The 27,696-nt window shown below is 38.1% G+C and overlaps 1 protein-coding gene across 47 annotated transcripts in view; it reads right to left on the minus strand.

The window, feature by feature from the left end:
- MLIP (muscular LMNA interacting protein) overlaps window positions 1-27,696 on the minus strand; it is a 313,811-nt gene that overhangs the window by 229,976 nt on the left and 56,139 nt on the right. For 5 of the 47 annotated variants that reach the window (XM_070073958.1, XM_070073982.1, XM_070073978.1 and 2 more), the window contains exon 2: window positions 6,431-6,514. The exons of the other annotated variants lie outside the window; for them this stretch is intronic. The gene's annotated coding sequence lies outside the window, so the exon portion shown is untranslated. The remainder of the gene's footprint in view (window positions 1-6,430; window positions 6,515-27,696) is intronic. 47 annotated transcript variants of the gene reach the window in all.

The following is a 27,696-nucleotide window of genomic DNA, read 5'->3' on the forward strand; positions in this document are numbered from 1 at the left end:
ACCTTAGCAATATTAAATCTTGCAGAAAAGGAAAAGCTAATCAGGCTAATAACGAGGAGCAAGATACTAAAAATTTACTCACCAAAGAAAAATCCAAGACAAGGTAGATTCACTGCTTAATTGTATCACACATTTAAAGAACCAATGATAACTTTCTTAAATTATGCCAAAATATAGATATGCTATTCTTGCAAACTCATTCTGAGGGCAGAATTACCTTGATACCAAAACCAGACAAAGTGACAACAAAAACAGAAAGCTACAGTCCAATATATTAATGAACATAAATGCAAATATCTTCAACAAAACTCAAGATCAGAATCTAGAAGAAGATTATTTATCAATCTAGAAGATTATTTATCATGATCAAGTGCAACTCATCCTATGGATGAAGGATGGCTGAATATATGCAAATCAATATATATAATACACCACATCAACAGAATGAAGGACAAAAATCATATGATTATCTCAATAGTTTCAGAAAAGACATTTGATATAATTCAAAATTACTTCATGATAAAAACTGAAAAAATAGAAAAAATATTTCAACAGAATAAATGCCATCTACAACAAGCAATCAGTTAACATCATACTGAATGGGGAAAAGCTGAAAACTTTCTGTATAAGATGTAGAATGTCTGCTTTCACTACTATTATTTATCATAATACTTTAAGTCCTAGCCAGAGCAATTAGATAAGACAAAGAAATAAAGGGCATGCAAATTAGAAATCAGGAGGCTTGAATTGTTACTTTTTACAGTTGACATGATCTTATACATGACAATCCCCTGAGTGAGTTAGTGAAACAGAGTGAATGTCCAACCTTTTACATTGATGGCCATTTCACTGGGACTGGTGGATGTCTTTGGAAACCACCCTGCAGCAGTGACAGAAGGCTCAGAAGATACTGCACTTCAGTGACAGAGAAGGGGTAGGTGATGAGTCACAGCTGAAATCACAGCACGTGCTCCACATGAGCCTAAATGTCTGTGCAGAGTGGGTCAGGAGTGACGAGGGAGCACCTCTGGGAAGTACAGTGACGCAAGGCTCTAGGCTGTGGTGATCACTGGCTGCTTCAGAGTCACTGTTTGTTGACCTGCAGGGAGGCTGTCCATCCAGGAGTGTCAGAGCAGATCTATTCTCTCCTCCAGAATGAAAATGACTGTTCCTGTTCAGCTTCCCTCACGGGAGCCTGTGCTAGTATACGGTTTAAAGTACTGCCTTCCAGGAAAACGTGGCCATGGGGACTGCACTCTACACTGACTGGACATGTGACCAGGCATAACTGGGAAACATGGACATCTTTGAACTCTATCTGCTGCCTTACTTTGTCCAGGGCCTCACACAGATGCCTGAAGTATATGGCTCCCACTCCTCTTATGGCTCCCCTTCCTCCAGCAGAGCCTTTGTTCCCAGTCTCTACCCTGACACCTTCCTACTAAAGACAAGACTCAGATCTACAATCGGATAAATTTGGCTGGATTGCCCTAGAATTTGGGGAAGATTGGTGTTCCTAGGATATACAGACTTTTTAAATTGCTGGTGAATAATGTAACCACAATTTCCTGTAGAAGGCCGCCTTGCAAAGATCTTTCCACCACTGCAAGTGATGGAACCAGGCTGGGGGAGGCCAAATGAACAGCAGCCTGAGTTCTTGAATTATCATGGGAGTCACAGTGTGTGTGTCCATACCCCAAGCTAAAAAGCCATAGAGCACTCTCCCAGTCATGGTGGGGACAAGCTGTCAGGATAGTGTTCTCTCTCCCCAGGGTCCTTTCTTCATAGCAAGGGTGCCTTTGCACTGTCCCTGAGCTCACTCATCCAGAAAAATGAGGCTTCTTCAGAAAGAAAGGTTTCACCATTTTTGTGTTTCATTTTTACTTATATATGTGTGTGTGTGTATGTATATGTACCTATATATATATAATTGTAAAGAAACAATCATATTATATTGTCTTTATATTCATGGAATATTCTGAAATTAAATGCTCTTGTTTCATAAGAAAAAAGAAAGAAAACCCCAAGGACTCCACCAAAAAACTATCAGTACTAAGAAATGAATTTAGCAAAGTTACAGGATATAAAGACAATAAACAAAACTCAATGGCATTGTTATACACCAGTATTGAATTTTCTGAAAAAGAAATCAAGAAAACAGTCCTATTTCCAATACTATAAAAATAAAATATCTAGAAATAGATTTAACCAAAGAGGAGAAAGATTTCTACAATGAAAACTACAGAACTTTGATGAAAGAAATTAAAAAGGAACAAAAAGATAAAAAGTAATTCCATGTTCAAGACTTGGAAGAACCAATGTGGTTCATTCTACTAAAAGTGATCTATAGATTCAATGCAATCCCTATCAAAATATCACTGACTTTTCACAGGACTAAATAATCCTAATATTCCTAATGGAATACAAGAAAATAAACAGCAAAAGCAATCTTAAATAAAAATAACAAAACATGGGCTATTACACTGCATGACTTTGAAATTTATGACAAAGGTGTAGTAATTAAAACATAAAAATATCTGCATATATATGGGTACATAGACCAGTGTAATAGAACAGAGCATAGAAGTAAACCCATGCCTCTACAGTCAATTGATCTTAGGCAAAGTGCTAAAAACATATACTGGAGAAAAGATCTTCTCAATAAATGGTGCTAGGAAAATTGGATATCCACAAGAAGTGCCTTAATTGGGTTTATTTGTTTTTTTTTTTTTTCTTTTTTGGCATCTGAGTTGAGAACCACATATATTCTTGATATTAACCCCTTATCAGATGTATCGCTTGCAAATATTTTAACCCATTAAATAGGTTGTCTTTTCACTCTGTTGATTGTTCCCTGCACTGTGAAGATGTTTGTAGTTGAATAAAATTCGATTTATCAGTTTATCTTTGTTTTCTGGGATTTTGAGGTCTGGTACAAAAAAAAAGTTCTTGCCTATTCTAAAAGCCTAAAGATTTTCTCTTATGTTTTTATTTTCTGTTAGTAGTTTCTGGTCTTACTTTTAGATTTTTAATCCATTCTGAGTTGATTTTTGTACATGATGAGAGACGAGACTGGGTATAATTTAAATAACTTGACTTAAAAAGGAAAGGGAAATCTAAACAGGCACTATTCAAAGGAATACATATAAGTGTCCAATAGAAATGTGAAGAAAATGCTCAATATCATTAATCATTAGGGAAAAACAAATGAAAACCCAATGAAATATGTCTTTCCAGTTAGAGTAACTATTACCAAAAAGACTAAGGATAACAAGTACTAGTGAAGATATAGAGCAAAGAGAATCCTTTTAACACTACTGATGAGCATTTAAATTAGTACAGCCATTGGGGAAAACAGCATGGAGAATCTTCAGAAAATTAAAAGTAGAACTACTGCATGATCTAGCATTCCCACTACTGGGTTTATACTCACAGGAACTGAAATCAGTCTGTTGAAGAAGCTTGTACTTCATGTACAAACATCTACTTTCACGTTGATTGCAGCACTATTCACTCTAGCTAAGAAATGGAAACAATCCCAGTCTCCTTCATCTGATGAATGAATAAAGAAAATACAGTACATATATGCAGTGGAATACTATTTGGTCACAAAAAAGAATGAAATCCTGGTATTTGTGGCAGGGTGGATGAAACTGTAGGTTCTTAAATTGAGTGAAATAAAGTAGGCACAGAAAGACAAGTATTGCATGATCTCACTCTTATGTAGAATCTTAAAAATTTGACCTCATAAAAGTTGAGAGTAGAATGGTGGTTACCCCAGACACTAGGGAAAAGAGAAATAGGGAGGGAAGACGAAAGTTTAGTTAAAGAGTACTGATTGTATTTAGATAAGGAGAAAAATCTGGTATTCTTTTATACACAAAGTATACTATAGTTAATGATAATTCACTGCCTACTTTTAAATGCTAGAAGAATTTTGAATGTTTTTATCATGAAAAAATAATTCACATTCAAGGATATGTTTACCAGTACATGAACTGCATATTTAGTAAACATGTATCAAAACATTACATGGTACTCCTTAAATATGTACATTTTTTTTCTGTGTTGCTTAAAGATAGAAAGATTTTAAAAATTAAACCAAAAGTTGCAAGGTGCTCTTGATTCACATGGGGGCAGATGTGTTTATTTTGTAGTTAAAAATGATAGGGAGACTTTTGAAAGAGACTTTGAATCTTAAAATTCTTTTACTACACAAGGGTATTTACAATGCTAATAAATGAGATACCTATACTTAAATTGTCACTGATGGTCCTAGGAAGCTTTCAAGTCATCAACAGTAAGTTGATGATACTATAAGAACCTTCAAACTTCTAATGCTCCTTTACCGAGAATCAAATATAGTAATCACATGCCTTGAACTACAAATAATTTGTGTCTTGCTGTTTAATCTGGACCCTGGGGATTTGTTGAGGCTAAATACACAAAACAGACAAACAAGTAAAAATTACGCATGGTCCACCATCAATTTTAGGTCTCTTACTTTTATTATTTTCTATTCTTTAAAGTCAAAATTATCCCCACACATTTCAATTATTTCCAAACTAAATTCAACAGTTTGAAAGCCAGAGCTCATCAATATTATCGCCTAAAGCAAGGAAATCCAAATAAGGACAATTTCTCAAGCAGAGTTAACTTGTTTTCAGTAAAGCATTAATTAGAAAGACTTGCTTAAATAAACTATTTCACTTAAGCCATAAGTATCTATTCTAACTCTGATTGCACTAATTATGTTTAGTGTAGAATCTTAAAAGCACACAATGGATTTTCTACACAGAAGTATTTGCCTTGAACAGTAAAATCTGGAACAAAATTTTCATTACTATATACTAAGAAAGGCAAAACACACACACAAACACACATATGCATTCCACTGCCCTAGTTCTGCCTGTCTACCCATTACATCTAATCATGTCAATTTTAAAAAACTTTTGACTTTCTAGGGTACATCTACCTTATGTAAACTTACTATAACAATATTTGACCTGATAAATCCAAATGCTTGAAATTGTTTAATGCTTATTTATGATACATTTATACCTAAATGATAAGAAATTTAATATGTACAGTTAATACACCACTGTTAAATAGCAAAATACCTAATATTTTATCCTGTGAAAAGTATTTCCTATAAAAATTACCAACAAGAGAGTTTCAAATGGATTTTATCCTACGATAATTTTTTGAAACACAAATAATTTACCCACCTTCACCTCCCACATATATATCTAGACATTAGTACAGAGAGTATTAGGAAGTCTTGGAGTAAAATAGAAATAAGGTAATGAGGAAAATATAGAAGGACTGAGAGATGTAGAGAAAAAGAAAAACACCTCAAAATTTGACCCATTTTTATTCTGCTTATTCCTTTATTCATTCAACAAACAGTTATTGAGTACCTACATATGCTACACATATTATCTCTGTTCAAAATAAATATGAAAAGGTTGTCTTAAACTTTAATTTTTCCTTATTTTCATTGGTTTCCAAATTCTCAAAAATAATTTCCTTTATTTTTTCATTTCAAAATGCTTATGAGTATAAAGTACACAGAAAATAGATCTTTGTAAAAATTAAGAGTTGGAATAGGAGTTGGAATAGGAAAAAGGGTTAGAGCATGGACGAGAGGGAGGGTAGGGTTGGAAGTATCACTATGTTCCTAAATCTGTATATATGAAATACATGAAACCTTAAATAAAACTTTAAAAAATGTTGAAATAGATATTAAAGCTAAGAGAGGATTAACAGAGGCTTATAGCAGAACCTGTTCAGAGATGAGCAAGTGCTACCTCAGTACATGCTGTTCTTCACCTCTCTTCTTCTCCCTTCATCCCCCACAACATTCCCCAGAACAGAAAATGAAAAATTCCTACTTTCTAGAAGTGAGTAAAACAGATCAGGGGAAGTGTTCAGGGTGAGCAATTAGGATTAGCCTAGACTTTAGATCTTGGTTTAAGTCTAAAGGAAATCATGGTGAAGTCTCCATAAAGTTTTTAAATGAGGAAACAGCCTGACTTTTTCACAGACGCTTTGAAGGCATCATTGTGGTTGTAATATGTATGGTGGAATATAGAGAGATTTGTTCAAAAGGCCATTAAAATATCCCAAGCTGTTAGTTTTAGACAGTAAATTAATTGAATTTAAGCAATACTTAAAGCTCTGTCAGAACTTGAAAAGACAGGAAGTAATAGGAAAAGGAACAAGTGAAAAATGTGATCGGTAAAGGTATCATACACAGAAAAAAAGTCAGGAAGAACAGCCGCTTTGAGAGGAATAATATAGAAGTAAGGAGCATTACAAAAAGCCAATTTAGTTCTAATACTGAAAGTAAATGGTTTTTTGCTTTGGTTCCTTTGCGCCATCATTTAGATAGGGAAGGACTGGAATTTATGTCTCTGCACACAATTACCTTTTTGATCACGAAGGTGTCTAAAGTAAAACCAGGTCAACTGGAAAAGATTTCAGAAATCTCCTTCAGTGAAACGTTTAGAATCTGTAGAGTTAAAATAAGTATATTTCAAGGCAAAGGTTTTTAAAACGCAGTAGCTTGGAAAAAAAAAAAAACTTATAACCAGCTTGAGAAAATAATGGGATTGACACAAATCCTTAGGCAATCCTGGAGCTATAATCAAACTAGGACTTCTAAACTAACCTTTGCTTTATCTTCTCACCACTGTAAGATCTTCCTGCTTAACCTTGTAGCATTCTGCTCACTTCTTTCGTCTTCTACTCTTGTATTGTTAATATTGTTAGAACACAATTTGGCATTCTTTTTTACCCTAATTCTTCAATGTCAGTTCCCTGAGTGTGTGGGAAGTAAATTCAGCTTTGCATCCAACATTAGTACAGTGTTTAATACATAAATGGCTACATTTATTCTATATCACTCATATTCAACTTGCATGGTCTACCTCTGGAATTACATAACTTTTTGAAAAGTTGGAGCCAACTGTTTAGTATAAACCCTTGAGTGCATGGAATAATAGTTACAGTAGATACCTACTTATTTTACAAACTACTTATTTTACAAACTACCGCATTTTGTCTTCAAAGCAATCCATTAAGCCAAGGTTTTATTTGATTTAGAGATAAGAATTCAAGATCACATTTTTAACATTGCTTTTATTAACAGCAAGCACACCATGATTGATTCTCATTTATTTATCTGAGAGGCAGAAAGATATAAAGACAGAGTTCCTATCCACTCCATCACTCCCCAAATGCCTATAACAGCCCTGGGACTGACTGTCCTGCAAGCCAATGCCAGGATCCAGAAACTCTCATTCCAGATCTATTATGTTGGTGGTAGGAGACCAATTACTTAAGCCATCACTGTTTCCTCCCAGGGTCTGCATTAGCAGGAAGCTGGAGTAGAGCCAGAGATGGACATTCTAATTAGGTACAATGTAGGATGCACATATCTCAAGCACTAGGCAAAATGCCTAACATGACTCAGGTACCACAATAGTTAGTACAGCCTTGAGCTCAGCTTCCTGCTGATACAGTTTTGTGCACTGCTTAGATGGTCCTTGTCTTAAAGACAAGCCACTCAGTTTATTTAGCCATTTTCTTGCCTCCAACACTTCCAGAGCCAGTTGTTTTTATTATTAATGGTGAGATACTTGCAAAGCAAAAGCAAGTTGGGAAACCCACTCAGATTAGTGAAATTAACAAATTGTTGACAACTACTTATATACTTCTCCCATATACATCAACCCCTTTGGAGCTTTGGTAAAATTTCTTTTTTTTAACTTTTATTTAATGAATATAAATTTCCAAAGTATAGCTTATGGGTTACAATGGCTTCCCCCCCATAGCGTCCCTCCCACCCGCAACCCTCCCCTTTCCCATTCCCTCTCCCTTTCCATTCACATCAAGATTCATTTTCGATTCTCTTTATATACAGAAGATCAGTTTAGCATACATTAAGTAAAGATTTCAACAGTTTGCTCCCACACAACAACATAAAGTGAAAAATACTGTTTGAGTACTAGTTATAGCATTAAATCTCAATGTACAGCACACTAAGGACAAAGATCCTACATGAGGAGTAAGCGCACAGTGACTCCTGTTGTTGACTTAACAAATTGACACTCTTGTTTATGGCATCAGTAATCACCCGAGGCTCTTGTCATGAGCTGCCAAGGCTATGGAAGCCTTTTGAGTTCACTGACTCTGATCATATTTAGACAAGGACATGGTCAAAGTGGAAGTTCTCTCCTCCCTTCAGAGAAAGGTACCTCCTTCTTTGATGACCCGTCCTTTCCACTGGGATCTCACTGGCGGAGATATATATATATATATATATTTTTTTTTTTTTGCCAGAGTGTCTCGGCTTCTCATGCCTGAAATACTCTCATGGGCTTTTCAGCCAGATCCGCATGCCTTAAGGGCTGATTATGAGGCCAGAGTGCTGTTTAGGACATCTGCCATTCTATGGGTCTGCTGTGTATCTCACTTCCCATGTTGGATCATTCTCTCCCTTTTTGATTCCATCAGCTAGTATTTGCAGACACTATTCTTGTTTATGTGATCCCTTTGGTTCTTAGTCCTATCATTATGATCAATTGTGAACAGAAATTGATCACTGGGACTACTGAGATGGCCTTGGTACATGCCACCTTGATGGGATTGAATTGGAATCCCCTGGTATGTTTCTAACTCTACCGTTTGGGGCAAGTCAGCTTGAGCATGTCCTGAATTGCACATCTCTTCCCTCTCTTATTCCCACTCTTATATTTAACAGCAATCACTTTTCAGTTAAGTTTCAGCACTTAAGAAGAATTGTGCATTGATTACAGTATTTAACCAAAAGTATTAAGTGGAACAAACAAAAAAAAATACTAAGAGGGATAACATATTAAGTTGCTCATCAACAGTCAGGGTGAGGGCTGATCAAGTCACTGTTTCTCATAGTGTTCATTTCACTTTAACAGGTTTCCTATTTGGTGCTCAGTTAGTTGTAACCAATCAGGGAGAACAAGTGGTATCTGTCCCTTTGGGATTGGCTTATTTCACTCAGCATAATGTTTTCCAAATTCCTAACAGGGATCACTTTTCAGTTAAAATTTAAACACCTAAGAATAATTGTGTTGTCTGCATTAACTATGGCTACACAAATGAAAACAAATCAGATTTAAAATTCATTAGCAAAAAAAAAAAAAATCAGTAAAAGTTGAAAACTCTGTGATGACCCTAATCAAGATCCATAGCTCCCTTTTCTCCATTTACCCCTCTCTGATTTCCAACCTGGGACAATGTTGGTTGACATGTATTTGTCTCTTCACAAACATGTATATATTTTTTCCATTTATCTGTTCTCCATTCTACTATTATAGGTGATCATCTCTTCTGTTGTCAAACTTCTTTCCTGCTAATTTATTAACCTTATTTATTAAATTTTTTGTTCATCCTGTTTTGTGGCTAATTCTAAAAATTATAACAATTGTTACTTACGTAACTCATGACTGATTTATTGCCCTCAGTAATAAAAAATGTTGTCCACATTCACTCCACTTGCTTTCATTTTTATCTGAAGATACTTAAATTTTGCTAATATACTGGAGGCATAGCATATGAACTGTGGCTCAAGTCAGAATAAACAGTGGAAGTCACATCTTATGACTCTGACCTCAATACATAATTAGTACATAGCCAACGAACGTTCTCACCCAGTTGAGCTTTGTTTAGCAATTTTCTCTGACCCCTTCCCCTTGGAGATACTTGGGAATATTGTTTTTATATAGTTAAAAGCCAAATTACAACACAGATAGGCAACCTCTGTACTAGTGTTCCTTACATCTCAGTTGCACTCGTTAAGAAGAAAGAGTTAACTACAATCACTTTAATTCAGGAAATGTCACTAGAACATGAAACATTTTAAATTTTTGGCAAGAATGTCATATACTTAAGACACAATACTGTCATCTTTTAAAAATAGAATAGATAACTATTCTATAACTAAGAAGCTCTAAAGGTATCTAGCTGTTTCAGGGTGAATACTTGAAGCTAAATATGATTTCTCCAGACACACAATAATTTGTCATTTCCACTTTTCACTATTCTCTCTATATTATAAAATGAGTATAGGGGGCCAGCACCATGGCACAGTAGGTTAATCCTCCGCCTGTGGTGCTGGCATCCCATATGGGCGCTGGTTCTAGTTTCCGCTGCTCCTCATCCAATCTAGCTCTCTGCTGTAGCCTGGGAGAGCAGTAGAAGATGGCCTAAGTCCTTGGGCCCCTGCACCCACATGGGAGACCAGGAAGAAGCACTTGGCTCCTGGCTTCAGATCAGCAAAGCTCCTGCCATAGCGGCCATTTGGTAGTGAACCAATGGACGGAAGACCTTTTTCTCTGTCTTTCCCTCTCACTGTCTGTAACTCTACCTCTCAAATAAATAAAATATTTTTAAAAATGAGTATAATTATATTATACAGGAGTATCAAATATACTATTTCAAAAATCTTTAGGCAAATGTGTACTTTTGTGTTTGTGTACAAAATTTGTGGAGAAATCAATACATGTCCATCATGCTTGGTATATAACTCATTATTCATCAGTCAAGGTTCAAAATATCTTGGTAATTAGAAAAAACCACTGAAAAAAAAAGAAACAACCATTGGAAAAAGGAAAATAAATTTTACCAGTCCAATGGCATAAATATTTCTTTATTTTTTTTTTGAAAACCAAAGAAACAGGTAACAAATTATTCCACCACTTTTTCTGTTTAAATGTCCATAACTAAATAGTCAAATACTATAAAAAACCCAACATGTAGATATGCCAATAATACTAATCTTGTTATTTATGGTCAATAGATCCAATTGTCATTACTCATTAGCTGTGTAGTTTTGTAGCTTTGTATCTACATGCTTTGATAAAATGAGAAATTTTGAGAAGATTATCTCCTTTCTGACCTCTGTATTTCTAAATTTTATGAGTCGCTGCGTGTGGGGAGCAACTGGGACTAGACTGTTACTCGAATTAAGACTTATTCTATGCATCTGCTCTCCCACAATATGGCGCTGAGAAGGGAGTAACAGCTTCTACACAGCTGCCTCCAGTTCAACCAATAAACTGTAGGACCTGCTCCTGATTGGAGGAGAGCAGCGTACTCGGCGTGTGGGTAGCAGAGTTGGGATTGGTGGAAGAGGACTATAAAGGAGGAGAGAGACAACATGCACCAGGAACATCTATCTGAAGGAACACCTGAGGAACATCTGAGCAGCCCCCGAGAGAGCCGGCTGGCGGTGTGCCGCTCCCCCCCGGAAGTGGGGAATGTGGCAGGGGGAACCGCCCTTCCACGGAGGTGGAAGGGTCGGTAGCCAACCCGGGAAGAACCAGCAGCAAACCCGGGGAGGGCCGAGCAGATAAAAGAACAACGCAGGGTCCTGTGTCGTTCCTCCATGAAGAGGGGGAGCGACAGCTGCGAAATTTTAATTCATGGTGTATTTTCTCAACTGTTTTCCCTCTTCGTATATTATTAGTCCCCTATCCATTTTCAGGATAAAGAAGCATTATTAACAGGAATTATTAGCACTATTATAACAGTTGATGGCAAGGTACCCAGGAATGCCTGGGTTTTCTAGTCACCTCAACTCCGAGGAGATCTAAGGAAACCATGTGCACAAAGACAAATAAACTAATGTTTTATACTGAATAGCCAAACACCAAATATCTCACTGAAAGTCTTTGATTAAAAGCTTGAATTGATTTGAAGCTTACACATAATATTTTAGTTTACCTAAAAAAGTAGAACCAGCACATTTGGATTGAAATAAATATAGGGAGGAAGAAAGAAAGCTAGATTCATATAGAAATGTCCCTAAATACAATGATTCAAATCCACCTCTTTGTGCTATCTGCCTTGAAAACATGTACAGAACTGATAAGTCTCTAATGATAGTGCTGTTCGAACATTCCCTCCAAAATTCATGCTCAACTTTAATTACCATTGTAGTTGCCAGTATTTACAGGTGCAGTATTTAAGAAGGACTTAGGTCACGAGAGCAGAGCCCTGTTGAATGGATTAATATTATTACTGTGAGTGTGCATCAGTTTCCTTGAGAGTGGGTTTGTTATAAATTCAGCCTCCTTTTGCTCTCTCTGTCTGGTGTGTGCTCTCTTGCCCTTCCACTATGTTATGATGACAAAGGCCCTCACCAGATGCAGCCCTTCAATCTTGAACTTCCAAATCTCCAGGACTATGTGCAAACCTCACTTGTATTGTTTATAATTTACCCAGTCTATGGCACTCTACAACAGTAGCAGAAATGGACTAAAGCAAAGAGTAAACCAGCTCTGCCCTTACAGACTTTCAGGACTTCATGTCTTTGTTTCTGTTGCTATAGTTTTGTCAAAACCATCCAGGATCAACTAAAGAGTTTTAAGTTTCAAAATATGGTGGGCGAAGAAGGTAAGTCAATATCCATATAACTTTCTGAATCCTCTTCCTTCTCCTCCTCCTATTTATCTTCCCCTAGAAATTTGTTGCTACTCCAATTAATTTTGAATTACAACAGTTGTCTTTGAGTCAATATTCACTATTTTTCTGAGAGTCTAATATCACTAACAGCTTTGTACATGAGGCAGGGAGTTGGGAGGTTTTTTTTGTTTGTTTGTTTTATTCAACAACAATGTGGTTTCAATTCTTTTTCCAGTTCTTTAGTGATTGTCTAAGTGTCACTTTCTCAAGAAGGCTTTTCTTGGCCTTTTGAATTAAATGGCCTTATGTCTTACATTTCCCTTTTGTAAAACTAGTCACATATTTATTTAAAGATTGCTTTCTTGTTATAAGGCAAACACTGTAAAGGCAGGCAGATGGCCATAAGCCAACACAGCTTAACAGATAAAGGTTACCCTTTCCCTGAGCAGAAGAAACCCTGTGCCATGGTGCTCAGCTTATCAAGAGGAATGTTGCCTGCATTTCAGTTCCCACTCACGTCCTTGGCAATGAACATGAACAACTACACAGAATACACTCAAGGCAAAGATCACCTCTGTGTTTTTACCACCACTTCACCAGTTCCTAACAGGAAGCCTGGCATACTGAAGAAGATGAACAATTACCAAGAAAAACGAATTTTCATTTTTAAAATTTTGATACTTGAAAGTGTCAAAATAAAGGCATTTAATTGATTTCACCAATTAATTATCTTACATTTTTTTCTTCATTCCCCTTAAAATATTTATAGACATAACTGGCAGTGTGGCATAGCAGGTTAATCTACTACCTCCTTTGCCAGCGTCCATAATGCGTGTCAGTTCAAGTGTAGGCAGCTCCACTTCTGATCCAGCTCCCTGCTAATGTGCCTAGGAAAGCAGTGGAAGATGGCCCAAGTGCTTGGACCCTGCATCCACATGAGAGACCTGGAAGAAAGTTACTGGCTCCTGGCTTCAGCTTGGCCCAGCCACAGACTTTGGGGCCATTTGGGGAGAGAACTAGTGGATGGAAGAGTCTCTCTCCCTCTCTCTCTCCCTCCCTCCCTCTAACTCTGCCTTTCAAATAAATAATGTAAAATTTATGTACATACACAGTCATACATCTGTTAATATCACTACACACAGTATTAACTAACTCTGAGCCTATAATCTAAAATTACTTGATTATTCTGACTACTATAGTCTGACTTTTGTTACCTAGCTTTAAAATGAAAGTTTCAGAAGCAAGGTGGAAAAACTATGCAAGCTAACACAGGGGATTACAACAGATCAGATTTTTTTGTCCTGTTAAATACTATTAACATATTTGCTGAACATTAAGTCTATTTTTAGCTCAATGTCCTGAACAGTTTGTAAAGGTCTCTTGCTTTTCTCAATAAAACCAGGGCTCTACTTAATTGTAGAGATTTTATATTTTATCTAGGAACTCTAAAAGCAAAACATTTCACTGCTTTCAGGAAATAGATTTCAATCCAATATCTCAAAAATGAAAAGAAATAAATTCACAACAATAAATTATCACTAATAAATCAAGCTGTCTCAAAAAATTAGTAAACTTGACAAGGCAGCACATAATCAAGCGAAAAATAGGTTAACACTTGTCATGGGTGTTGTAAAGAGATTCCTGCAGAAGGAGGAAAGTGTGAAGGAGCTCTGTATTCTCTGCATTTTCTAAGAATTCAGGTTCTGCTGCCAAAAAATCAAGTATTATTACCCTGAAAGCAAAATTGCAAGCATTTTATTAATTTTTGACTTATATTGACAAAACATACAATAGAATTGATAGGAGTATATTCTGTTGTGTGTTCAACATAATAATTGTGAAAACCCTGAGACTAGTTTGTCTTACTTTTGCATCCTGTAGTATTACTAGCATCACTGTTCCAACTACAGAACTTGCAAACTTTTCAGAGTTCAAATTCCATAATTATAGTCCCAGTCTCCCATCTACCCAATGCAGCAATCACAGAAAATAGTGTTTTAAGTGTCCTGGGTTAGAACCAGGGTTTACAGGGATAAATAATATCTATGGTCTGAACAGGATGTGCATGTCCTTAAGCAAGACATTTAATTTCTCAGTGCCTAATCAGATGATCTGAAAAATGGGATAGAAATAATATCACAATTGTGTATGCCTTTGAGAGGAACATGTAAGTGAATATGTATACAGAACTTTGGACCAGGCTTGACATAGGTAAGCAAGCAATAAAAATCAACTCTGTTTTAGGTAATTTTCACACCTTTTCTGTGTCTTCATTTTCTCATTTATAAAGCATTTTATATAAATAGCTTTACTATCTCAGAGTATCATGAAAATCACAAGAGAGATGTAAAAATGCTTTGGACTATATCAACTTCAATGCAAATACCAGGAGTGAATTAAATGAATATTGTGAACTACTAAGAAAAGGGCTTCCTACCTTCCCTCCTTCTGTTTAAAGTACATTTTAAACCTTCTTCACTTTATGAAAACTGTTTCACTAAAAAGAATTAGGAATTGTACATCAAGGTAGACAATAGCTGTAGAAATAAAGGCATTCTTCCTGATAAGCTTCCAAAGATGAGTTTTAGCATTTGTCTACAAAGAGCTATTGGGCTTTTTCAGTATCACAGAACAAACTAAAAATGTGCTCACAATATAAAAGCATTCTCTCAGAAACAGAATGAGTCTCTCACTCCTAGGTCTCCCACTGTAGCTCTGTGAGTATTCCCAAGTGCATCCATTCCAGAGCAATCGAAAAAAAGATGCAGGGAGCAGAATGACCTCCAACAAAGGGAGAAAGCAACATAGTGCCCAAAACTGGGTAGGGCAGGTAGGAAGAGATGCGCATAAGACTCTGAATTTCTCACAAAGGTCTGCTTGACCTTTCATGCTCAAGCTGCTGTACAGTGTGTCCTATTTCAGTTTCTCATCAAAACCTTGCCGTTTCCCAAACTTGGCAACCCAGAGCAAAACTGAAAGATATGAATGTGAAGCCTTACCTTTAGGACCAAGAAAGAATTGCCTATGTACATGGTGGATGAATCTTTATTCAAATATTGGTTCACATGACTACAGCTGAGGGAGTAGCTTCCTTGCAAGCATGGTATGTACCCACAGTATAAGGACTCTAACAAGACAGTTTAAGTAACTATGTTTTACACCGGGTTCTAGTCCCGGTCGGGGTGCCAGATTCTGTCCCGGTTGCCCCTCTTCCAGGCCAGCTCTCTGCTGTGGCCAGGGAGTGCAGTGGAGGATGGCCCAAGTACTTGGGCCCTGCACCCCATGGGAGACCAGGAGAAGCACCTGGCTCCTGCCATCGGATCAGCGTGGTGCGCAGCGGCCATTGGAGGGTGAACCAATGGCAAAAAGGAAGACCTTTCTCTCTGTCTCTCTCTCTCACTGTCCACTCTGCCTGTCAAAAAATAAAAATAAAAATAAATAAATAAATTAAGATGTTAGTTTTTCTTGTTACCAAAGTGGCATATGGTTGCTATTGAAAAGTTCGAAATACTAAAAAATACAAATAGAGGTGCCATCATGGTGGCACAGCAGGTAAAGGTACTTGCAGAGATACCAGCATCCTCTATAGGCACCAGTTTGAGTAACAGCTACTCCACTTCCACTCCAGCTCCCTGCTAATGTACCTGAGAAAGCAGAGAAGGATGGCCCAAGTGTTTGGGTCCCTGCACCCAAGGAGACCCAGAAGAAGCTCCTGGCTCCTGGCTTCAGCTTGGCCCAGCCCTGGCCATTGCAGCCATTTGGGTAGTAAATGAGGAAGACCTCTCCCTCTCTCTCTCTCTTTCTCTCTCTCCCCCCCCCCTGTAATTCTGCCTTTTAAATAAATAAAATCTTTTTTTTAAATACAAATATATAAAGTACAAAAATCATCTGAGTCTCACAACTTGGAGATAATTTTATAATATTAGACCTTAGATTCAAAGTTCTGGGAAGACAAGGGTGTCCACCATGGGTGAGTAAGAGACATAATCCCTGCCCTTGAGCAATTTGGCAAGAACATCTCCTTCAGGTTTTTATTCACTTTACTCTATTTTACATACTGCCAATTTTCTTTGTATTATAGATGATCCTTGAAATTATATTTCAGTAATAATATTTATTCATATATCAAATACATTCACAAAAGTAACACATTATAAGTGATTATCTTGATTCCATATTATATATTTTCCCTGTTTATTGTCTCCTTACTCTCAAGAAAATGTTGATCTGCTGTAGCATTCCTACAGTTTAAACAGTGCCAGAAATAGAGAGGGCAACCCACATTTGCTTTGATTGAACAGGAATTGAATAAAAACACATTGCAATGCAATTTCTTTCTAATAATTAAAAACAGTGTGTCCAACAAGAAAGGACTTGATAAATATATTATGATAACATAATATATTCCATAGAAGGAAATATATAAAAATATGTATCTCCACATTAAATAGCATGCAAAATTTTCACCATAAATTTGTGAGATTTTGAGTTAGATTATGAAAGAATACATGAAATAATTCATATATATACATATATATCCACACATATTTATTTATTCATATTTATACACAGTCTTCTATGATATGCCTGAGAATGTGCTGTATACTACAGATAGTACTACAGATACATTGAAAAAAAACAAGGGTATTCACGAAATAGACCAATAAAAAAACTGATGAAACAATTTGTGGAATACTGCAAAGAATATATGTGCATTCCTTCTGCTTTAGGAGAGGTCTGACTTTTGGGAAAATGGATTGGAACCAGTGACTACAGTTATCTCACTAGAAAAAAGGTGTTGTATCCAATGCATGCTGACTTTACAGGCCAAGCTGCCAAGGGAAATGTTATGTTATTGATGCGGATGATCATGCAATGTTTTCCTGATCCTTTCAAAGCAGAGCCTCAATTTCTATAATATTCACAGTCACAATGCAATATTGCAAGCAAGATGTAAACTATTACTGCTTTGATATCTTTAATCTAGATGTGAATACAGATGGAAACCGTGGAAATCCAGTGAATAGCCAAAAAAAAGTTTCTGCTTCCAGTGCACATTCCTTCACATGGTGCTACATCTGCTATGTTACTGAAATCTCAAGGAGACCCATGACTTATTGCTTTTTTCTGTCTTTAGTACTTTAAAGAAAGCAGAGACTCAAGCTAATCTGACACCAACCACCCTGTTTGTCATCAGTACAACATGTCATTTCCAAGTTCATCCAATATCATCCTTCCACTACAGGGTGTGGAACAGCTAAGAATAGCTGCAGAATTTGACTCTAAGCTGCTTGCCGGGAAGCACTAAAGTTACTGCATGACTCACTGTGGGATGTAAATTCTTGTGAGAGCACTGATAAAGAAGGACCCTTTCAGCAAGGAAAGGAGAGAGTCTTTTAATGGATTGCAATTGACTGCTAAGAACTTCCACCACTGTGGTCTTTTTGAGAAAAACAGCAAACTTGTAGATAGGCTACATTTCTGGTGTCAGTACTTGGTACATGGGTACATTTCTCCCATAGACTCAGATAACAAAGTTGGATGGCTTCCATTAAAGAAATTGTAAACTCTGAATTAAGCTTTGGTCATAAACAGAGCCAAGCTTTAAACAGCCTTGGACTCCTTGTATTTTCTTCATTTCAAGTCATTTCTATACTATTTATCATAGTAACCACTAGTGCAGATACATCATCCAAATGTCTCAGAATATCCAAATGGATACAATTCTCAAAAGAACACTTAAAACTCTGAAAATATTAATAGAGACAATGTATCATGTTGGGCACTGTGCTGAATCCTTTACATGTAATTATATAATAATTCTGCAAGGTATATTAGATTATTACCACTGAATTAAGTTCAGTCACTTGCCCACAGTAACAAAACTAGTCTGCAATTTGACATTACTTTGGCCTGGGGTGTCTTGTTCATTTGGGGGTGTCATAATGTCTTCCTTGTTCTTCTTTCCTCAGTTTCTGCGTTTGTTGCTTGGCATTGTGGAGATATTCTTTGGATTCTTCTTCCCGCGCTGTGGTGTTTTTTCTTGTTATACTATGACTGTATTAAGTGAACTGTCTGCTTTTGAAGGAGCCTTAGAGGCTTGAGATGGGTGCGGCCTGAGAGCTCTGTTTGGTTCCTCAGGGTTAAGGGTGTTCCAAAGGTGACACTCCCAGGTTAGGCATGGTAAATCTCTCTTTCTTTCTTTCTGTCTTTTTTTGATTCAGAAGTAATTCTGCACAGCTGAACAAAGTTGGAGGTAGTTAGCAGGCAAATGATATACCCACAGGAGCCAGAAATCGGAAGCTCTTTCCCAAGGACCACACAGGGAATCTGTCCTGCCCTCAGTGTGGGCTCAAATTCTCCTGCAGCCTCCCACTGGGTTGCCAAGGTTACCGAATTGTAGCGTCTCTGGAGAGTACTCACATGAATTCCATGAGTTCTCTCCCCCACCGTCTCTTTTTTCAATCTCAGTTCATTAGGACCACACATTCATTAGGTCCTAATCTCCTGTTATTTCACCCCCACCCAGAGTCAGGTTTTTCTGCTTGGCTGAGGGCGGGTGCAGCCCTGAGGTCGCCCTGCTTATGACGTATGTCCAAAATGGCACCTGCTCTTTGTCTTGCTCACCTTTGAGAGGTGAGAGGAGAGAGAGAAACTCGTGTCCCTATCGGTCACTTTTTTTTTTCCCTCTCTCTTCTAGTTAGCCTGGTGAACTTTTCCCCACAGGGTTTCAAGCCTCATTCCCTCTAGTCTCCTCTTTCTGCTTGCCCGCTGGTGTCTCAGGCTATTGAGGTTTGGCTCACCTCGCGTTCCAGCACTGGTGCATTGATTCTGCCACTGGTGTCCCGAACTGTGGGCTCCCATGCTCTCCACACACGTCCACTGTGAATCACTAGTTTCGGAAGAGTTTCCTTTGCTGTTTCTTCCCCTACTCTTCCTTGAAACTGCAGTATCTCCACTTTTATTAAACTGTCTCTTCCTGGACTATCAGTGTGCTCCCTTCCTATTCCGCCATCTTGCCGCTCTCTCTTGCATATTAATTTCTTTCTTTTTTTTAAAATTTATTTGACAGATAGAGTTAGATAACAAGAGACAGAGACAGAGAGAAGGGTCTTCCTTCCATTGGTTCACCCCCCAAATGGCCACCATGGCCGGAGCTATGCCAATCCGAAGCTGGGAGCCAGGTGCTTTCTCCTGGTCTCCCATGCAGGTGCAGGTGCCCAAGTACTTGGGCCATCCTCCACTGCCTTCCTGGGCCACAGCAGAGAGCTGGACCAGAAGAGGAGCAACCAGGACTAGAACCCGCTCCCATATGGGATGCTGGCACTGCAGGCAGAGGATTAACCAAGTAAGCCATGGCGCCTGCCCCATCTTGCATATTAATTTCAAAACCACCTGCTATGGTAAATCACGTGACTTGGACTTTATAATGAGACTTTGCACAAATTCCTGCTTACAGTAAGAATGTTAATTCAAACTTTATAGTTTTCTAGAATGACAAGAGAAACATTTCTCTAAACCATGAACAATGAGAAATTATAAATGATCATGGTTCTCATATAATATTTCAGAGTTTTAAAAAAACATCTCTTTAGTGCTCAAAAATTCTGATGGCATTCATATTCTCTTACCTTATGTAATAGATGGCATTTGGCTGTTTTGAGCAATGAATAAAAAAGAAATTCCACAGAGTTCAACACAACAGATACCACAGTGATGCTTAAGGTAGGGCCGTCACAGCCCAAGAACCTAGGTTCAAGTCCTGCTACTACCACATTCTAGCACTGTGACCTCGGCACATTATTACTGCACTCAGTCACAGGTCTTTCATTATAAAATCAAGCTATTAGAAGTGCTCACTTTTGTGAAAAAAACAATGCATAAAAAGCACTTAACAGAATACTTGCCCCATATTAAACAGTCAACAATTCTCTGATATGGCCTTGATATAAGTTATTAATTTATTTTCAAAATGAGCTAAACTTATTTATTTTCAAACAGTCCCCAAATCCACCTTACTTCCTCTTACAATACGATGTAGGTCAAAGTAAATCAGTAGATAGGGTCTAATACCTGCCTTTGGCTCCTGAATCTAGCTTCCTGCTAATGCAGGAAGACTTGCAATGGCTCAAGTAATTATGTTCCTGGGTTGCTGCTGTGGCTTAGTGGATAAAGTTACCACCTGCAATGCTGGCATTTCACATAGAACCAGTTCATGTCCCTGCTGCTCCACTTTCTATCCAGCTTCCTGCTAATGGCCTGGGAAAAGCAGTGGAAGATTGCCCAAGTCTTTGAGCCCCTTCCACCAATGTGGGAGACCCAGAAGAACCTCCTGACACCTGTCTTCAGCCTGGCCCAACCCAGGCCATTGTGGTCATTTGGGGAACGAACTACCAGATAGAAGATTTCTCCCTCTCCCTCTTTCTCTTTCTACCTCTTTCTCTCTCTGTAACTCAGACTTTCAAACAGGCAAATAAATCTTGGGGAAAAAATGTATTTCAGTTCCTAACAGCAATATGGTAGACCTGGATTGTGTTCCTAGTTCCTGGCTCTGCCTTGTCCATCCTTAGCCATTTTGGGTATTTGGAAGTGAACCAATACACAGGAGGATAGGATCTCTCTTCCTGCCCCCTCCATTCCATCTCCCTATCCCCCTCTTTTTCACTCACATTTTCCCTCTTCCGGACAAAAAAATAAAAAGTAATTTTAAAGCATCCTAAAAGGAAAGAGAAGTAAGAGTATTCATGAATGTGTGGTAAGACATGATCACAATTACAATTATATAAACATTTCTGACAATGGTACCCATTTTTATTCAGATAGATTTTATTTCAGTTATTTTGCATAAAATAAACTATCATGATTTTGATGAGCTTAATGGTTTCCTTCCATTTTCTCTTTTCCTCCTTCTCTACTTCAGTAGTCTTGACCCTCATATTTATCATAGCTCTCCTATGACCACCCAGATAGACATTCATCTCAATCTGTGATGATCATATATTTCTTTCCTTGGACAAAAGTTTATGGCCGGCCAGCGCCGCGGCTCACTAGGCTAATCCTCTGCCTTGCGGCGCCGGCTGCGGCGGCCATTGGAGGGTGAACCAACGGCAAAGGAAGACCTTTCTCTCTGTCTCTCTCTCTCACTGTCCACTCTGCCTGTCAAAAAAAATAAATAAAAAGAAAAAAAAAAAAAGAAGTTTATGGCCATGATCTAAACTAGACAAGTTTAAGTTCTCACCTGTAATTTTCTAGCTTGAAGCTGCCACAATGTATCTTTTTCCATTATATCTCATGAGTCTACTGTAAGACCAACACAGAGAATTCAGGAGATGAAGAGAGAGAAAAGAAGTCTATGGCCATACCACCCAGAACGCGCCCGATATCATCTGATCTCAGAAGCTAAGCAGGGTAGGGCCTGGTTAGTACTTGGATGGGAGAAAAGAAGCCCAGGAATGAGATGGAAAGAGTCAGTGCAGTAATTACATGATTATATCCCCATACTCAGTTGTGCTTGAATTCTACATAACCCTGGTCTCCCCAATAATACCAACCAATAAATTTCTTTGTATCTAAGCTAGTTTAAATTGATTTTCTGTTACCAGCAAACAAAAACATGTAAAATTCCCCACAGAATGTCAATCCATAGTAAGTGTTCTAAATTTTAACAATGTATAGTTGTATATGGCTCTACAACTATGTTAAGAAAAAGAAACTTTTATGACAAGATGAGATCATAATGATATTCTATTCCTACTTTAATTTTCTAGAGAAATGGACTCAAGGATAAAGTGTTTATCATAATAAAATTTAACTTTATTTTCATGCACATCTGGAATCAGAATCAAGTTTTTTCTTTCTGCTACCAGTGCTATTCCCCCACAGAAATCCATAAGATAGATACTACCAGCATTAATTCAGACCTAAGAGGGATACAAGATCTCAGGCATAGGTGAAAATGAAAAAGGAACAGTCTGTTTTCAAGATGAGTTTGGGAGAATTTTGTATGTTTGGGGATTTGTACATTCTTCAAACAACTTCAGGTAATAATCAGCAAATTAGAATTTTCCATTTCTATTTTATTACCCGTTCCTTTCTTTTGTGATATAATGAAAAAGAAAATCTACTTAATATTTGAAATGACATATTTGAGTTAAAATTATTTAATAATTGAATTCAAAGAATGTGCACTGAGATTGATCATCCAAAAAGCACTGTATAATGTATTACAAACAAAACAAAGACAACTACAACACATTTTCTGTATAATGTAGTTCTTCAAATATTTATGCCAAATAGGTATAACATGGAGACTGAGCAGCTGTATGTGTTTTGGGAGGGGGCGAGTAGTAGCATGATGTCAGAGAAGAGATGGAGATAAATTCTTCCTGAAGGACTTAGGGAGACCTCCTTTCAAAGGTGACCTTTCAGCTGGCCTTACTAACTGGTTGGATTTCAAAAGACTGAGTTGGAAATATGGTAGAACACAAAAGTGTTCCAGATGTTGTTAACAGAAAGGTACAGAAAGGTCAGGATATATTGTGTCAACATAGAGGTCATAGATCTAGAAGAGTTTGTGTGAAAGATGAGTACATAAAATAATGTTCAGCCAGGAACATCAGGAGGACTTGCTGTTGTCAATAAGTTTCAGAACGCTCAAGTCTCATTGTAGGGAAATAAAGCAATGATGCCATACAACTTTGCAAAATACAAAGAATGTACTCCATTATCTATTTTAATCATTATTTAAACATTACTCTGATCATTTAAATTTCCAGCATTAAAAACTTTGAATTTCACTATAAAGATGTTCAATCCAGCACTGTTTATATTATGAAAAATTAGGTTAAGAAATAAAAACCCCAAGTTATAAATAATCTCAATGTCCAGCAGATTATTAAATGAATTATAACATCCAAAGCATGAAATACAATTAGATAAATTAACATTGTTAGAAAATACTCAATGGGGCGGAGCCAAGATGGCGGAATAGTGAGGGCGCGCACCGATAGTCCGGGAAAATTTAGTTTAATAAAAGGGGAGTTACGGTAGCCTCAGAAAAAAGAACCAGGAAAATATTGCAGACAAAACTCTTCTGGATCCAGTGGGCGTGAATCGGAGGACCTACTGGGAGAACAAGGTCGCCCACCGCGCGCGAAAGCCGAGCCGCAGGACCGAGCCGCGGGACTGAGCTGCGCAAGCTGCAGGGTCTGCGCGCAAGTGCTCGAAGGGGAGTGCAACAGCGGGGAGACTTGGGACGTCCAGGGCTCCGAGTCCACACATCGGCGCTGGAAGGGGAGCAGACCTGCGTGGAGAGCGTGGGAGCCCACAGTTCGGGACATCAGCGGCAGACTCAACACACCAGCGCTGGAACGCGAGGTGAGCCGAACCTCAATAACCCGAGACACCGGCAGGCAAGCGGAGAGAGGAGACTAGAGGGAACGACCCCCGGGGCGGGGGGGACTTCACCAAGCTAACTGGAAGAGAGAGAGAGGGAAAAAAAAAAAAAAGGTGACTGGTATGGACACGGGTTTCTCTCTCTCCGCTCACCTCTCAAGGGCGAGCAAGACAAAGAGCAGGCGCCATCTTGGACATACGTCATAAGCAGAGCGACCTCAGGTCTGCACCAGCCCTGAGCCTAGCAGTAAAACCTGACTCTGGGTGGGGCGAATTAACAGGAGATTAGGACTTAGTAAATTTATGGTGCTACTGAACTGAGACTGTGAAAAAAGAGACGGTGGGGGAGAGAACTCACGGAATTCACGTGAGCACTCTCCAGAGACGCTACAATTCCGTAACTTTGGCAACCCAGTGGGAGACTGAAGGAGAATTTGAGCCCACTCTAAGGGCCGAACAGATTCCCTGTGTGGTCCTTGGGAAAGAGCTTCTGATCTCTGGCTCCTGTGGGTATATCATTTGCCTGCTAACTACCTCCAACTTTGTTCAGCTGTGCAGAATAACTTCCCTTTTGAATCAAGAGAGAGAGAGAGAGAGAGAGAGAGAGAGAGAGAGAGAGAGGTTTACCACGCCTAACCTGGGAGTGTCACCTTTGGCACACCAAACAGAGCTCTCAGGCCACACCCATCTCAAGCCCTAAGGCTCCATCAAAAACAGATAGTCCACTTAATCTAGAGTCATAGTATAACAAGAAAAAGCACCACAGTGAAGAAACCAAATATCTCCAATATGACAAATAACAAACGCAAAAACCAAGGTAATAAAAACAAGGAAGTCACCATGAAGCCCTCAAATGAAAAAGACACCCCAATTCAAGATTATGAGGATGATGACATAGAAGAAATGCAAGAAGCAGATCTCAAAAAATTGATAAGAACATTAAGAAGTTCTCAAAAACAAATTCTGGAACTACACAAATCCTTAATGGACAAGATAGAAAATCTCTCTCGGGAAAATGAAATATTAAGGAGGAATCAAAATGAAACGAAACAACTAGTACAACAGGAAACTGGGATAGTGACTGAAGTGAAGAATTCAATAGATCAAATGAAAAACACAATAGAGAGACTTACAAACAGAATGGGAGAAGCAGAAGAGAGAATATCGGACTTAGAAGACAGAGAACAGGAAAGGATACAGTCAGACCAAAGAAAAGACGAGGAAATTAGAAATCTAAAACATATTGTCAGGAATCTTCAGGATACTATTAAAAAACCCAACATTCGGGTTCTAGGAGTTCCTGAAGGCATGGAGAGGGAGAAAGGATTAGAAGGCCTTTTTAGTGAGATATTAGCAGAAAATTTCCCAGGTTTGGAGAAGGACAGAGAAATCCTAGTACAGGAAGCTCACAGAACCCCTAATAAACACGACCAAAAGAGACCCTCACCACGACACGTTGTAATTAAACTCTCCACAGTGAAACATAAAGAAAAGATCCTAAAATGTGCAAGAGAGAAATGTCAGATTACTCTCAGAGGATCTCCAATCAGACTCACAGCTGACTTCTCATCAGAAACTCTACAAGCTAAGAGGGAATGGCGAGATATAGCCCAGGTACTAAGAGAGAACAACTGCCAGCCCAGAATATTATATCCTGCAAAGCTATCATTTGTGAATGAAGGTGAAATAAAGACTTTTCATAACAAACAGAAATTGAAAGAATTTGTTGCCACTCGTCCAGCCCTGCAAAAGATGCTTAAAGATGTGTTACACACAGAAACAAAGAAACACGGTCATCAATATGAAAGAAGGTAAAGGAAGGAAACCAAGGAAGGAAAGCTCACAGCAAAAGATCACAGGGAATTCAAAGCATATATTAGAACTTATCTTTGGCAAATGGCAGGGCAAAGTTACCACTTATCATTAGTCACATTGAACGTGAATGGCCTGAACTGTCCAGTTAAAAGACACCGTTTGGCTGATTGGGTTAAAAAACAAAACCCATCTATTTGCTGCTTACAAGAAACACATCTTTCCAACAAAGATCCATACAGACTGAAAGTGAAAGGCTGGAAAAAGATATACCATGCCAACAGAAATGAAAAAAGAGCAGGCGTAGCCATCTTAATATCAGACACCATAAACTTTACCACAAAAACCGTTAAGAGAGACAAAGAGGGACACTACATAATGATTAAGGGATCAATTCAACAGGAAGATATAACAATTATCAATGTATATGCACCTAACTACAGGGCACCGGTTTATCTAAAAGATTTGTTAACGGACTTAAAGGGAGACTTAGACCCCAATACAATAGTACTGGGGGACTTCAATACTCCACTCTCAGAAATAGACAGATCAATAGGACAGAAGATCAACAAGGATACAGTAGATTTAAACGACACTATAGCCCAAATGGATCTAACAGATATATACAGAACTTTCAATCCTACAGCTAAAGATTATACATTCTTCTCAGCAGTACATGGAACCTTCTCTAGGATTGACCACATACTAGGCCATAAAGCAAGTCTCAGCAAATTCAAAAGAATTAGAATCATACCATGCAGCTTCTCAGACCATAAAGGAATGAAGTTGGAAATGAACAACTCAGGAATCCCTAGAGCATACGCAAACACATGGAGATTGAACAACATGCTCCTGAATGAACAATGGGTCATAGAAGAAATCAAAAGAGAAATCAAAAACTTTCTGGAAGTAAATGAGGATAACAGCACAACATACCAAAACTTATGGGATACAGCAAAAGCAGTGTTAAGAGGAAAGTTTATATCAATAGGTGCCTACATCAAGAAATTGGAAAGGCACCAAATAGATGAGCTTTCTATTCACCTCAAGGATCTAGAAAACCTACAGCAAACCAGACCCAAATCTAGTAGGAGAAGAGAAATAATTAAAATCAGAGAAGAAATCAACAGGATTGAATCAAGAAAAACATTACAAAAAATCAGCCAAACGAGGAGCTGGTTTTTTGAAAAAATAAAATTGACACCCCATTGGCCCAACTAACTAAAAAAAGAAGAGAAAAGACCCAAATCAATAAAATCAGAGATGAAAAAGGAAATGTAACAACAGACACCACAGAAATAAAAAGAATCATCAGAAATTACTACAAGGACTTGTATGCCAGCAAACAGGGAAACCTATCAGAAATGGATAGATTCCTGGACACATGCAACCTACCTAAATTGAACCAGGAAGACATCGAAAACCTAAACAGACCCATAACTGAGACAGAAATTGAAACAGTAATAAAAGCCCTCCCAACAAAGAAAAGCCCAGATCCAGATGGATTCACTGCTGAATTCTACCAGACATTTAAAGAAGAACTAACTCCAATTCTTCTCAAACTATTCAGAACAATTGAAGAAGAGGGAATCCTCCCAAATTCTTTCTATGAAGCCAGCATCACCTTAATTCCTAAGCCGGGAAAAGATGCAGCACTGAAAGAGAATTACAGACCAATATCCCTGATGAACATAGATGCAAAAATCCTCAATAAAATTCTCGCCAATAGAATGCAACAACATATCAGAAAGATCATCCACCCAGACCAAGTGGGATTTATCCCTGGTATGCAGGGATGGTTTAATGTGCGCAAGACAATCAATGTGATACACCACATTAACAGACTGCAGAAGAAAAACCATATGATTCTCTCAATAGATGCCGAGAAAGCATTTGATAAAATACAACACCCGTTCATGATGAAAACTCTAAGCAAACTGGGTTTGGAAGGAACATTCCTCAATACAATCAAAGCAATCTATGAAAAACCCACAGCCAACATCCTATTGAATGGGGAAAAGTTGGAAGCATTTCCACTGAGAT

The sequence above is a fragment of the Oryctolagus cuniculus genome, chromosome 5 (assembly GCF_964237555.1).
Source record: "Oryctolagus cuniculus chromosome 5, mOryCun1.1, whole genome shotgun sequence".
Classification (NCBI taxonomy): Eukaryota; Metazoa; Chordata; class Mammalia; order Lagomorpha; family Leporidae; genus Oryctolagus; species Oryctolagus cuniculus.